This window comes from Peromyscus maniculatus, chromosome 9 (genome assembly GCF_049852395.1).
Source record: "Peromyscus maniculatus bairdii isolate BWxNUB_F1_BW_parent chromosome 9, HU_Pman_BW_mat_3.1, whole genome shotgun sequence".
In the NCBI taxonomy this organism is placed as follows: Eukaryota; Metazoa; Chordata; class Mammalia; order Rodentia; family Cricetidae; genus Peromyscus; species Peromyscus maniculatus.
The window spans coordinates 28,695,153-28,711,057 of NC_134860.1; the positions used below are offsets into that span (position 1 = coordinate 28,695,153).

The 15,905-nt window shown below is 38.7% G+C and overlaps 1 protein-coding gene across 11 annotated transcripts in view; it reads left to right on the forward strand.

Annotated features, from left to right (window-relative positions):
- Fhit (fragile histidine triad diadenosine triphosphatase) overlaps window positions 1-15,905 on the forward strand; it is a 1,536,882-nt gene that overhangs the window by 753,227 nt on the left and 767,750 nt on the right. The gene's annotated exons all lie outside the window — the stretch shown is intronic.

A 15,905-nucleotide genomic window follows, 5' to 3' on the forward strand; every position in this document is an offset into this window, starting at 1 on the left:
TCCTGTTAAGCACCTACCACAATGCTTGTTACACAGTGGGCATTCATCAAGAAACTGATAAATGGTCATAACTGTTAATGATGCATGGCATTACTGGGAGAAAATAGGAAAATGAGGTGGGGTGGGGTGTTGGAAAATAAGACATATGCTCTGCTTCCCAGAACTTTGAGGTTCCTCAGAGGGTCCAGACTTAAATGCATGAGGAAAGTAACCAGGTCAGGGCATTTGATTAAGAGCCAAAAAAGGAGACGAAACAGTGATTTGTATCACAGTTGCCATAGGAAGGGACATGCTGTGTGTGGTCCTCCAGGACAGCTCCTTGGAGAAACAGGCCGCATCAGTGTTCAGTTCCTTGTTCGCTGATCATCGAGAAAGCTGTAGATGTTACTTCGCTCTTCCTGTGTTCTAAGGTCTCACATTGTAACTGCAGGAAGAACAGGTCTTAGATGTCTGCTGAGGGCGACAACTACCATCATTTTTCCTGGTCTGTATTACTGTTGGGTTCAAATGAAGTCATTTTTCACATCGCTGACATGCTAGAGCAGCTTGATTGCTTCTGTCTCTGAAATCTTGTATGTCTACTCAGTGAGCTGTCAATCATAGATGGTCATAATCTTTTCGTGTTTGCTGTACCAGAGCCAAGAAGCTCATCGTTAACAAAAATGCTACATTTCAAGTGCTTATTGTTTTTAATATTTCACTCCTACATGGGCCGTATGTACATATACTTGTTCATAAGAGTGGCTGAAGAAAACATATGTTATTACTTTTCTAAGGGAGGAAGTGTGATTGCAGAAGTATATAGCTTTTTGGCATTTCTTTTTAATGTGAATATTAGATAATTTTGGCTTAATGTAACAGATTTCCAGGGGGCTGAAAAATCATCTGAGGTATTGGCTAAAATGTTAGATAGGCAGAGCCTGACTCCTTGGTGCTAGGATTCTGACTTAGGAAATTGAGATAAGAAATAGGAATTAGAATTTCAAACAAAGCAAAGCCCTCTAGATAACTTGTGACATACATATAGGAACCAGTTTAGGAAGGCAATGTCCTGGACAGTGGGAATCTACAGAAATAATGCATACCTTATAGAAATGTGGGTTAGTTTGTATCTTCTAATTTCAAAGAAATAAATCTATAGGAGTATTATAGGATGCTATTGCAATTCCACATAGCTGCTACATGAATTAACTGTTTAACTTTTTGTTTTGTTTTGTTTTTTTCGAGGCAGGATTTTTCTGTTTAGCTTTGGAGCCTGTTCTGGATCTCAATCTGTAGACCAGGCTGGACTCGAACTCACAAAGATTCACCTGGTTCTGCCTCTCAAGTGCTGGGATTCAAGGTGTGCGCCACCACCGCCCAGCCTATTTAACTCTTGTATTTATATACATACCATAGTTCATACAAGATAGGTAATGGCTGCCTACAAGATGTTACCAGCAAACATTACGTATGTACTGGAGTCTGGCCCTCGCATCAAGTGTCTTTAAAGTCATCCTTATAAAGGGTAATGAGGAATGTTTTCTTGTGGCTCAGCTTATTTTCCAGAATGGCTTGTTCTTAGAAGTGTGTTTTTGATCACTAATTTTACAAGTTTTCCTGTAAGTACTTTTGGCTCAAAGAACCTATTTCACTTTGAGTCAGCTCGACAAATTGGAATGTTACCTGTTATCTGTTAAGCCTGTGTTACTTGATGGGGATGATGCCTCCAAAAAAAGCCCATACTTATGCGATATTTACTGCAGATCAGATACTGTTAACACTTTTATAGTCGGCCAGTTGACCCAAGGAGTGGAGCACCAATCAGCCACTGTTAGCTTTGCTGGAGGATTTCAATTCACCTAAATCTTATAAAATTCCATTAAGCTTCTGTCCCCACCTAACAAATAAGGGATTTGGCTGAGAGAAGTGACCTTCTTAATCTAAGGTGGTTTCAGGATCTAACTCCAACAGCCTGTCCTGAGTATTTTAATTCTGTTTTTCTTAATTAATTAAAATATCATTATATCCTCTTTTTCTTCCCCCATCCCTACCATACCAGTTCTCCCTCTCCAAAATTTATGATTTCCTCTTTTTAACCATTGTTGTTAGACACATACATACATACACACACACACACACACACACACACACACACACACACACACACACACACGAGAGAGAGAGAGAGAGAGAGAGAGAGAGAGAGAGAGAGAGAGAGAGAGAGAGATGAATAAACAAATAAATAGAACATTCGAATTCTATTCAGTGTTGGTTGCATGTGTATTTTTTAGGACTGACCATGAGGTATTGGCTAACCAATCAGGGGCTCATTCCCAGGGCAGACTAATTCTCCCTCTCTCAGTAGTTGTTACTTGCTTATAGTTCTTCATCAGAAGCTTGGGCCTTGTGATATTTCCCCCTATGCATTGGGATGTCAACTGCTGTTGATCTTCAGGTCCTGTTTGGGTAGCCACGTTACTAAAGTGTCATGCAGCTTTCCCGTCTTGGCTAGAAGAGACATTCTCACAGTGCACTTCCTGATCCTCTGACTTGCAACAGTTTCCCACTGTTTCTTCTGCTGTGTTCCCAGCCCTTGGGTGTAGCACTGTTTTGCAGATGTATCGATTGGGCCTGGGCATCTCACTGTCTGTTGTTCTCTGAATTTTTACTGGTCATGGCTTGCTATAATGGACTCTGTCTGCTTCTTTGCAGATATAAGAATAAGTATTTACAATACAGTTAGGGGTTACATTGTTTTAGTAAAGTAGTGATAGTAGATCTGCCTGTAAGATCCATGGTCACTAGCCATGTGCGTGGCTAGCATATAGTACAAGGCATTATTCCTCTCCAATTGGATAGAACTTAAGTACAATTTGTCAAGTGTTGGTTACTGCCATGATATAAGTACCACTATTGCACCTTTGTGGATATCTGGCCATCCTGATCATTGTGGTGACTCATAGGCATCAGGGATGGGTAAGAACATTGGTTGCTTTTCTTCTCTGGCAGTTTACACATCATGTTCTGGTACTATGAGAGTTATTATTCAGGAAGGAGGCTTTGGGGTCTATTCTAGCTCAAATAAAGTCCTATGTCCAATGTGTATGGTATCAGTTACCTTCAACTTTTGAAAGCAACCAAAGGTAACTGCAGTAGCTTACATTATTTTGGGATCACTTGGACTCCCCTGATCAACAACTCAAAAGCAAATTTCTCATTGCTGGTAGTGAGGTTTTTGTTAAATAGTCTATGCTGTCCAGTTTTATATCAACTTGACACAAACTAGTGTCATCTGAGAGGAGGGATCCTCAATGGAGAACATGCCTCCATAAGACTGGGATGCAGGCAGTAGGGCTTTTTCTTAATTAAGATTGATGTGAGAGGGGCCACCCCTGGGCTGATGGTCCTGGGCTCTATAGGAAAGCAGGTTAAGAAAGCCATGAAGAGCAAGCCAGTAAGCAGCACCCCTCCATGGCCTCTGCATCAGCTCCTGCCTCTAGGTTCCTGCCCTGTCTGAGTTCCTGCCTGATTTCCTTTGATGAAGGACTGAGATCTGGAAGTGTAAGCCAAATAAACCTCTTCTTTCCTAACTTGCTTTTGGTCATGGCGTTTCATTACAGTAACAGAAACCATAACTAAGATACAGACTATGGCTCTTGAGAGAAGCATTATCACCCAATTAATATAATGTGATCTAAACCCAATGCATACCTGCACACATGCATACATGCACATAGGCACACTATATGTAATTTTAGGTAAATATAAATAGTGATTCCCTATGTCATTTTCAAACATCCTTGGTGTTATGTATCTTTCTTTTTCTCTCTTAACCACTATTCATGGATAAATACAAATGGCTATGATTTCTTGAGCTTTCTATGTGAGCAGGATGCTGGATTTTTCAGAACACTTTTCAAAAGTGTCTTTTGGTTTTGATAAAACATCTATGAGACATAAGTTTCCTGGGAGATAGGGTCCTTATGATCCTTTTGCCATGGGCAGCTTCATGCTGCCCACTGTTGACCAAATATTTTCAATTAATATTTTTGAAACCCTACATTAATATTTTGTAACTGAACTGTCTATAATGGTTGAAAGGCCCTATAAATCTGTTCTGTGCAGTACAAGAGTCTCATGTGGCAAGTAAAGATGTGAAGTGTGGCTACTGTGTGTAAGGAACTGAAATTTTAACTGATGTTGGCCTAATTTAAACAGTGACTACTATCCTGAAGAGTGCAGCTGCAAACCTGTCTCTTTGCTATACTTTCTTAACTTACTCACGACCTCACTGCTTGAGGTGGTAGTGGTCAGGATTTGAGCCAGCTGCTGTGAATGTAACACTGGTATAACTTCAGATAGATGACACAGAGAGTGTTGTCGTTTTCTTTGGGGCTTAAAGATTTGATTCAGATAAATTTGAATAAATGTGCATGCAGTGGTCTGTAAATCTTCCAAAAACAGGAATGGAATTTTGTTAATTTTATTTATTCAAAATATATTCGGTATAGTGGAATAATAGTTTGCCATCTTTCTTTGTGAAGCACTAGTTAGTAAATATTCCTTGGGTCACATATTTTCTATTACAAGTTACCCAACTCAATTATGCCATTGTCCTGCAAGAGCTGCCATCAACAATAGGAAAAACAATTGAGCATGCCTTTGTTCTTATAAAACTTTATAAAAACTGAGGTCGTGGCCAGTGAGATGGTTCAGAAAATAAAAGCACTTGCTGCCGAGCCTAACATCCTGAATTCATTCCTGCATCACACATGATGAAAAGAGAACCAACTTCTGCAAGTTGTCCTGACCTCTACAGACATGCCATAGCATGCACTTGTACATACACACATGTGTTTTGTACACACTCACACACACACACACACACACACACACACACACAAATTATATAATAGAATAAGCATTTAAAAAAGCCCACACATATACACATTAACAACAACAAAAACAGATGCCAGTATAGAAGTAGAATGAGGATGATTTTGAGCCAACCTGGCTTACATAGTGAGATGTTGTCTTAAATACCAAAAAAACACATGCAGACATACATATACGTGTAACGTACATACATACAAATGTCAAACCTTTTGGTTCTAGAGCCATAGTCTGCTGAGCTAGAATTAGAACCATACTTTTCTGTTTATAATGAGTAAATGGATATTTTGGTTTGCTGTTTAATTGTGTGCATAGTCCTGAGAATTCAGTAGTGAGAGGCCTGATAAGAGTCAAAAATATGCTTTTGTATGCCAGTGTCAATAATGAAAGATTTCATCCATAAATATGAACCAGTGACATGAACAATATGGTTTTAGTTCTTAACTAAAAAGGAAGAGGAACAAGAGTAAGAGTGGAGGACTACGTGATGCAGAATACAGAGGTCTTTTCCTTGTTGATGTGTGAGACCCTGATAACCAGTAGGGAGCATCCCAGTGAAGGACAGTGGACAGAGAATCCCAGGTAAAGGGAATCATAAACAGACTCACACGCAGAAATGACTTTGTATCTTTGATCGTATCACACCAAGCTCGTGGGGGGGGGTGGGGGTCAAGTGTGCCAATAGAGCAGCGACAGGGGTTAAGTAGGGACTTGTTGTGTCCAGAACCGTGACATTGGTAGTAAGGATGAAAGGAGACAGTGGGAAAGGAAGAGAAACAGGAAATGATTTTTAACCTGTAAAACTTCTTTCTGTAGCAGTGACGTTTAGACATCTCTACATCATACCTTACTATCCTCTATCCCAACAGCCCAGGTTTGGTGCAAGCCCTATAGAAACAGTGCATGGAAAATTGCCATCCTTTCTGGCTACCTGGCCTTGATCCCCAGAGCTTCTTAGTACTATGAAGCATTTCTGTGTGAGTTTTGTGGCTTAGGTTTGTTTTATTATTGTTTAATTCTCACAGCCTCCTTGACAATTCCAAAGTATTATCTGGGTCATTTCAGATGTCTGTAGTATAGAAGTCTCCAGAAGGTTTAGCTAGTCATAAATCCATGTTAAGTTTGTGGCTACAACCATTTAAGAATATCCTTGGACAAGCTGGAAGCTTTTTCCTTTGAGTTTATTATTTTTAAGTTACTGTTTTAAAATTTCTTTGTTTATTTTGTATGTGTATGTGGGTACACATGTATGCCACAGAGTGTGTGTGTGTGTGTGTGTAACAGAGAACTAGGGAGTCAGTTTTCTTCTTCCTCTCTATGGGTCCTGGGCTCAAACCCAAGTTGTCTGACTTGCTGGCAGGCACCTTTACCCTCTGATCCAAATCACTAGCCCTATTTTGCTATTTTTTTTAAGTTGAGCCATATTTTAAAATGTATATTTAATATCTTTGAAGTCAATGTGTATTTCATAGGTCTGAGAATGGTATAAAATGGAATTCTCTGACTTCATTTGGAAGCATAATCAAAGTGTGCGATCTTGTTTAACTGTTTGTTCAACTTTGCCTAGTGCAGTGGAATACAAATATTTGACCTTCTTGACAAAGATGGATGGGTTGAAGCAACACCCCATGATATCATTAGGCTGTCGAATAACATCATTATTCATGATTACAAGGAATTACTCAGGTGAAATGGCAAACCTATTATTTGTACAGAGAGAGTGATTGCTCTGTCCTTGTCCTTCCAACCCCGAGTTGAATTGACGATAAGATATGTGTATTTATTTTACCACAGAAATCTTCAATAGCTTAATTTAAATAAATGGAACCAATTATAATTAGTAATTGAGCAAATCAGATCATATACACTCTTCTAGAAAGAAGTTGGTAGTCTATAAATCTAAAGCGACATTTTCATCATTTATGGAATTATTTCATCTATATGAATTCATTTTCTGTTTTGTTAAAATTTTCACAGATTGAAATATGGGCAAAGCAATATTTCAAATAGAAAATTTGATAAAAATGCCTTACAGTTTGAAACACAGTGTAAACAATGTTGTTCCTGATAATTTTCCATATATTGAAAAGTTGTGACCTGGAGCCAAATCCCCCACCTGCTTTTGTAGCTAAATCTATTCGAACACAGACTTTGTCCATGGACTACGGCTTGTTTCCTTGCTATGCTGGCAGGGCTGGAGGGTGTGTGACAGAGATTGAATGGTCTGTCCACGAATCCTGGAATAATAATAATAAACTTTTTTGAGACAGAGATTCTCTGTGTAACAACCCTGGCTGTCTTCAAACTCGTTTTGTAGACCAGGATGCCCTCAAGCTCATAGAGATCTGCTTGCTTCTGCTGCCCAAGTGCTGGGATTAAAGGCATGTGCCACCACACCAGGCTGAACCTGGAATTTTAAAAAAGATTTATTATTTGTGAGTGTGTATGTGCGACACACATGAGTACAGACGTCTGAAAAAGATCCCCCTGGAGCCGGAGTTACACATTGTTGTAAGCCACCTGCTGGGGCTTGAACTCTGGTCGTCTGGAAGAACAGTATCTACTCTGAACTGCTGAGCCATCTCTTCAGCCCTAGAGCCTAGAGTTTTACTGTCTGGCCTTTTGCAGTAGTTTCCAGTCCATTCCTGAAAAAGCAAATGAAAACATAAAACATTGTGCTGATTGGTCCCAAAGCAGTGTGGGAAATTTCCAGACTGTAGAAAGCTAGAAGTGCATTTCCAAGTCTGGGGAAGGGCACATGGGCTGTGCAACACATGCCCTTTCTTCTACGTCAGCTTCTCCAGAAGTGAACTGGCATTAGCACTCTGTGTGGTAAAGCAGAAAAGAATGAAATCAACTTTCCAAAGAGCTATTTCAGGCTCTCTTCTGAAACTGTGGGATAAGCTGGCCATGATGGACAAACTGGGGTTTCCACAAATCTTTTTTATAGATTTCTGTACACAACACACACACACACACACACACACACACACACACACACACACACACACACACACACACACACCAAAAAAAGGAAAGAAAAGAAATCATGAATTAAATATGATCATGAGTATGAAAATAGTTGTTCCTCAAAAACATTTACAGAAATACACTAAAAGCATTGTGTAACCTCTGGCAGATTCTGAAATTGGCCATGTTTACTTGTAGAGTGGTTTAATTTTTTAAAATTATAATAAAAGACATTTTAGATATTCTTTAAAGTATAAGGAATAACATGGCAGATACATTAAAGTTTTAATGTATTTTCATGTATGATTTGAGACTTACTTAAAAATGAAATTGCTGTTTTCCATGTGTCCTCATCGACTCTTGCCACAGCAGAACTTGTGAGCATCTACCACCCTGGTGGGTATCAGGTGCTACCTGACTGTTGTTTAAATCGTCACTGGAGAGCAACCATTAATATGCTGCATGGATCGCTGGCCTCCCTTCTGTCATCTCTCATGTATGAAGTGCTTTGTGTACTTTTCATGGATCACTTTTTCCACTGATTTATATTTTTTCTAGTGATTTCTATATCTAAATTCTTTATGAGTATATTTGTTTCAAGACATTTTCTGATTTGTAGCTTAGAATTATAATTTTTGTGTGTTCAGGTTTTATATATATGTGTGTTTATATGGACATTTTCATAATTTATTATAGCTAAATTTAATAATATTTTCCTTTTGGTTTATGAAGTTTGTATCTAGCTTAGTAAATTGTTCCTGATCCTATGATAATAAAGTACTTTCTCATAAGATTCTTCTGAATCATTAATATTTTTCTTATGGGCATTTTGCTTGCATGTGGTATGTATTAATCAGCTTTTCTACAGATAGACAACTAATCTGTCTTTTCCCATGTTCTTATTTGTTTTTATTTTATTTTCTAATTAATTAGTTAATTAATTAAATTTGAAACAAGGTTCCAGTATATAGCCCTGGATGATCTAGAACTTTCTATGTATACTAGGCTGGCTTTAAACTCACAGAGGTCTGCCTGCCTCTTTCTGTCAGTACTGTGATTAAAGGTGTGCACTACCACACCCAGTCCATAGTCTTGGTGTCTGTGTTGGGGATGTTTCCTTCCTGTCCATTGAGTTCATATAGTCTATTGAGTCTTATTTTCTCATGCTCTGACTGCTGAGTTAGGGTATGTCTTTTCTACAAATGGCTAGTCGGTCCTTTCTTCCTTGCATTTATTTTCTTTCTTTCTTTCTTTCTTTCTTTCTTTCTTTCTTTCTTTCTTTCTTTCTTTCTTTCTTTCTTTCTCTCTCTCTCTCTCTCTCTCTCTCTCTTTCCTTCCTTCCTTCCTTCCTTCCTTCCTTCCTTCCTTCCTTCCTTCCTTCCTTCCTTCTTTCTTTCTTTCTTTCTTTCTTTCTTTCTTTCTTTCTTTCTTTCTTTCTTTCTTTCTTTCCTTCTTCCTTCCTTCCTTCCTTCCTTCCTTCCTTCCTTCCTTCCTTCCTTCCTTCCTTCCTTCCTCCCTCCTTCCCTCTCTCTCTCTCTCTCTCTCTCTCTCTCTCTCTCTCTCTCTCTCTCTCTCTTTCTCTTTCCCTCCCTCCCTTCCTTTCTTTCTGTTTTTTATAAAGGAAAGCATTTAACTGGGGTGACTTACAGTTCAGAGGTTTAGTCAATTATCACCATGGTGGGACATGGTAACACGCAAGCAGACATGGTGATGGAGCTGAGAGTCTTACATCTTGATCTGCAGGCAACAGGAAGTGGGCTGTGACACCAGGCATGGCTTGAGCATAGGAGACCTCAAAGCCCATTTTCACAGTGACACACTTCTTCCAACAAGGCCACACCTACTCCAACAAAGCCATACCTCCTACAGTGCCACTCCCTATGGAAGGCATTTTCTTTTGAACATCCTACTCTCTGACCCCCACAGGCTTGTAGCCATATCATAATGCAAAAATGCTCTCAGTCCAACTTCAAAAGTCCCCAGAGTCTATAACAGTCTCGAACTTATTTAAAGTTGTTCAAAGTCTTTTCTGAGATTCATACAATCTCTTAACTATGATTCCCTATAAAAATTAAAATGTAGATCACATACTTCAAACATATAATGGCACAGGACATGCGTTACCATTCCAAAAGGGAGCACAATGAGGAAATACTGAACCAAAGCAGGACTGAAAACCAGCTGTGCAAACTCCAAATTCTATATCTCATGTCTGATGTCAAAATGCTCTTCAGATCTCCAACTCCTTTTAGCTTTGTTGACTGCAACATATTTCTTTCCCTTGGGCTGTTTCTACTCCCTGTTATCAGCTTTCCTCAGCAGGTATCCCATGGTTCTAGCCTCTCCAACATCTCAGGGTCTCCAAGGCAATCCAGGCTTCAACATCACAGCTTTACACAATGGCCTTTCTAGGTGAGAGGCCGTGTTCCAGCCCCAGCAAGTAGCAGAACTTGGCAGCTTCGGTCATGTGATTCTGGCTTTCGAGTCAAGGATAGAAGAAAGGACTATAGACTCTTGCTTCATAACTGAGGAAAACCACTGAGGTCTTTGCATTTTCTTAAGCTGGTCTTTACCCTTTCCTACTTGAAATGCATTTTTTTTTTTCATTTTGTCAAGTTCTTCAAGCAAAGCTGTTAAAGGACTTATTAGGAATAGCATGGAATGCATAGATAGATAGACAGACAGACAGACAGACAGACAGACAGATAGATAGATAGATAGATAGATAGATAGATAGATAGATAGATAGATAGATAGATAGATAGATTGATATTGGCATTATCTTAGTTCGGGTTACTATTTTTGTGAAGAAACACCATGGCCAAAGCAACCTGGGGAAGAAAGGTTTTATTTGGCTTACACTTCCATACCACTATTCATCATCAAAAAAAGTCAGGACAGGAACTCAAATAGGGCAGGAAACTGGAGGCAGGAGCTGATGCAGAGACCATGAAGGGGTGCTGATTACGGGCTTGATCTTTATGGTTTGTTCAGCCTGCTTTCTTATAGAATTCAGGTGTAGCAACCACTTATAATGGGCTGGGCTCCCCCACATCAATCACTAATAAAGAAAATACTCTATAACCAGATATTATGGAGGCACTTTCTCAATTGAGGTTTCCTCCTTTCAAATAATTCTAGTCTGTGTCAAGCTGACATAACACTAGCCAGCACAGGAGCCATGAAGTTTCCTCAGCCAGGAACCCAGTGTAGTTTCCATTTTTAGGTCTTCTTTTATTCCTTCATTTCTTTTGTGAAGGCACATGTCCTAATGTCATAAATACCTTAAATTTAAAAAAAAATTAAATGGACATTTGTCACTGGCTTTTTAGTTTGGAAGTATTTGGGTAAAAAAATTGTTGTTGAGTCAGAAATAATTGTTGACCTCATAAACATTGAATGCAAAACCCCATGGGGATTTTAAAATAATTTTGGAAAAAGAAAAAGAGAATATAGTAGAAAATGAGGAAATTAGCCAGTTTTTCCTCTAAGGGCTTTTCTCCTTTCCCTGTTTCTCTACCTGCCTCTCTCCCATCCTCCCTTGGGTGCTGGGAATAGAAGCCAGGGCCTCATCCATGGCAGACAAGTGCTATTCAGGAGCCCTGCCTTCAGCCATATGAATATTGTTAGTTGATATGCATTTGAAAACAGTATGTGGGGATAGTAAAAATATCTAGAAGCAGATCATGGTGAAGGCTGTGCATACTCTGATCACACTGAATGCCTCTGGATTTTAAAATGACTAAGTTGATTGATTTGTAGGTTACAACTATTAAAAATGTACTTAAATATATTGTTTTAAGTGGGGAGAAGACTTTTTATAATTGTCTATTGCCCCTTTCTGTGTCCCCAACAAACTCGTAAGAGAAAGCATGCCTGAACTCAAATGGAAGTCTAAACCAAAATGACTTTTTAAATGACTGTTCTATTGATTCTCAGAAACCTGAACCTCATGCTTGGTCCAACAATTCATTATGCTTTTAGATAAAAATTTGATATTACCCTTAGGATATTTTAAAAACTCAGTTATTCCAAATATTTAGAATTTTAGACACAGTCATATCTCTATTCTCAATATTATCTCAAATATTGAACTCTCTATTCAATATTGTTCCAAATATTGAATTAAAGTTCAATATGTATAAAGTGTCAAAACTAGATATATTTTTCTTTATGTCCATATTTTCAAATGTCATTTTGGTAATGGCAATAAAATAGAGCATTAAACTGAAATTAATGTGATGATGTTGAAGGTGTGACCTAATTAAAATGCAAATGCAAGTGCAAGTAGAGTTCTTTAAAATTGACATTGCAGCTCAGCTACTCAACAGCAGGACTATTGCTTGCTGATAATTTGATTTGACAAGTTCCTTTCACAAGTTCATTGCTTTAACCCCATAGCATAAGCATATATTGGCTTGCCTGGTAGGATGAGAACCATCAGACAGATTTAGGAAGTTTAAGGTGAAATTTAATGAGTGATGATCTGCCTGGATTTGTGCACATCCTACTTACTAGAGAAATCTGGGAAATACCTGCACTTTACATATGTAGGTTTTGTAAGATCAGTATTTCGAATTCATATTGTGGACTCATTACCCCCTGTTTATTATCCTTAAGTAACTGCATGTTAGCTTCTCCTTCAAGCCCAGCTTCTCTCCAGCCTCTGTTACACTCAAGCCCAGCTTCTCCTTCAGCCTCTGTTAATACACTCAAGCCCAGCTTCTCCTCAGCCTCTGTTACACTCAGGCCCAGCTTCTCTCCAGCCTCTGTTGATACACTCAGGCCCAGCTTCTCTCCAGCCTCTGTTAACACATTCAAGCTTATTTACAAAGCTTTCCCTGTCACCTCCTCTACGAGAAACAGTTGGTATTCTTGCTTGGTGTTTCTCCATAGCACTCACCCATTTACTCTGTTTACAGTGGTTTTATTCCAGTGTGTACATAATTGGTACCTCACGAATAGAACATATTTCTCAAGAGCAAACTTAGTTTGAAGGAAGAGTAGTTGGATCTCAATTCAAAATGAAAGGATTGGGAAATTAAGTGAACCCAAAGTATCATTTGAATACATCAAATTCCTGTGCACAGAGCTTGCCAGAAATCTTACCATGAACTTTGTGTAAAGCTGAAGACAAACTGAAATTGTCATTCTTTAATGGCTGCCATAGTGGTGAATGTCCCCTAAGAGCCCATGTGTTACTTTGCATCACTGGACAGTGGTGGAGACTTTGAGAGGTCTCCCAGTCACCAGGGACATGGCCTGACAGGGATACTCGGGCTCCAGCTACATCCTTTTCCCCTTCAATTTCTGGTCATGAGGTTATAAGTGGCTCTGTCCCCTCACTCGCCATATGCCAGGATCAAGGTGCCCTTGAAGCCCGAAATAACAAGCGTAAGATCAAAGACTGAAACCTTTGAAACCACCATCTAAAATAGACCTTTGCACTTCATAAATTGATTTGTCTCCAGTATCTGTTCTAGTGACGGAAAGCTAACTAAAGTGTTACTACTTTCCACTTACCAATTTATCCAGCAGTGCTTACACCTGAAGACATACTTAAAATCAGGATTCCCTTTCTTTTACTAGATATCCATATTTTTCTGATGACTCCACAGGATCAGTATAACTTGTGTACCAAGCTTCCAGTGCCCCAGTATATAACATCCTCAGTTACTGTCTTTGAAGGTCTTCAATATTGTATATGCTTCGTGTCTGGATTACCATATAACTAGTGTGGGTGAGGTTTTTTTTTTTTTTTTTTTTTTTTGTTCGTGGTGGGGTTCTTTTTTTTTTTTTAAGCTTTCTTAAGGATTGTTGTCTCCTCCACATATGCATCATGTGTTAAAATTTATTTTTAGACAAGAATCTATGGGAAGAGTAGAACTGAGCATAATACTGCCTTTTTTTAAAAAAAAATGTCAACTAGTCAATGAAAATAAGTAAGGTACTTGAGGGAATATAGCACATTAATTCCAGGAATATTTATGTCTATCATGTCAGCATTCCAGCAGGATACTTTTTAGAGGATAATAGCTTAGAGCAAAATTGTTTTCTACAAACAAGACTAGAATGTTTTTTATTGGAAAGGGAATAGAGGGGATTTTAAACTAACTGAATATGTATTGCAGCTTTAAGCAACGCTTTTTGCATCATAGTATAGATATTAAAGCAAATATAATTAGAATGAAACATTAAGTCCTATATCTATTGTAATAAATTGTAAGAAAATCAATAATATCATTAAGACAAAATTGGTAACTTACCCAAAAAATATTTCAGTACTTATGTTAAAGCTTTCTTATCTCAAATAGCTGATGGTTATAAAACGAAACTCGTTTAAATCCATGCCTAAAGATGATTAAAATATCATACATACCCAAAGCACTCCAGCTGTAGCTGTTCATTAAATTGACCATTAATAACTTGTGATAAAAAGGAATATTACTGCATTCATAAATTTTGTATGCAGATTTTATTAAGCTGGCATGTTATATGAATTGATTGTCTGACATCTTCTGGCTGTGGCTGAAGATAATAGCATTTCATGTGCATTGTCTATAATCCAAGAATTCTGATGGACTGTTTCTAGCTAGTTATTATGTTTTTGTTCTGGTCAGCTTTTCTTTCGTCTAGTATACAATTAGAAAATAGAATTACAGCTTTCGTATGGAGCACTTATAAGGCTGGTTGTGTCCGCATTTCAGTGAGAGCCCTTCTTCCCATGGAGCTCTGGTTTGGGGGGAGGCTTTAGTTTCCCTTGATTCTGAATAGGCTCTAGTTTCTTGTTTCTTCATTTTAAGATGGTATTTCAGTATATTTATGGTTTCGTTTTCTAATCTGAATTTGTTAGTGAGTCTTTTAACCTGTGGTAAGCTCTGAGCAAAGCGTAACTGGTGGCCTTGCTTCCTGACGTAATACTTCAGCCATGGTGGTTGCTGTGTCGATGGCAGTTTGCTGTCCCCATCTCAGCAGATCTCGTGACTCTGAACCTGTGTTGAAATGGGCAAGCGCATCTTTTGATTTAGCAGGTTGACTGTTCCTTCCTGGACTGCCTTCCATGCTGTAAGCAACAGGGATCTTGGGTTTTAAAAGACAAAGAGGTAGCAGTGCATGCTGGTCAAATAAGGAGATCGAGTTTGTTGTTTTTTAGCATCTCATATTCTTCACTTTGTAGTCCTGAGCAGTAAAGAAAGTGTAGATCAGAGGTCACAACACAGCTTAGACTTCATTGGTCAAAAGCCCAGGTTTGCTGTCAGTGTGTCTTACCCTGTGTTATAACTCTATAACAAAATGCCAGAGACTGGATAATTGGTAATTTATTCATTCATTCATTCATTCATTCATTCATTCATTCATTCATTCATTCATTTATTCATTCACCAATCTCTCTGTATCTATCTCCTTCCCTCCCTCCCTTTCTCTCTCTCTTTCTCTCTCTGTGTGTGTGTGTGTGTGTGTGTGTCCCAGAGGATGTTCCTCAGGCACTATGCACCTTTTTTTTTGAGACAGTGTCTTTCCAAGTAGTCTAGGTAGGCAGCCCTTGGGCTCTGTCTACCCCTCCTTCCCCAGTGCTAGGATTATAAAAATGCAGCTTTTCCACATGGATTCTGAGGACTGAACCCCATCCTCATGCTCACAAGGTAAGCACTTTACCAAGTGAGCTGTTCCCAGAGGAAACTGGCTAATTTATCAAGGATGAGTTTAGATTCACAAACCAGGCTCGAGTCTCCGATCGGGCTACCACATGTGTCAAGCCGTATGGCTTCCACTCAGGACAAGAAGAGAAAGGCTGTGGATCTAAGACACAAAACACAAGGATGATATTATTTCATGCTACCTTGATCTCTCCAGGATGTACCAACTACCATGAGAAAGGTGTTAATATAGTCAGTTACCTCTTAAAAATTGTACAACCTCTCCGTAAGCTGTATCAGGAATTGAATTCCAACATGCATTTCCAAAGGGTCAAATTATATCCAAACCATCACATTGTGTAAGTTACTGAAGATCTCTACATTGATACTCAGCTGGAAAACAGTGTGATGTTAGTACCTAAT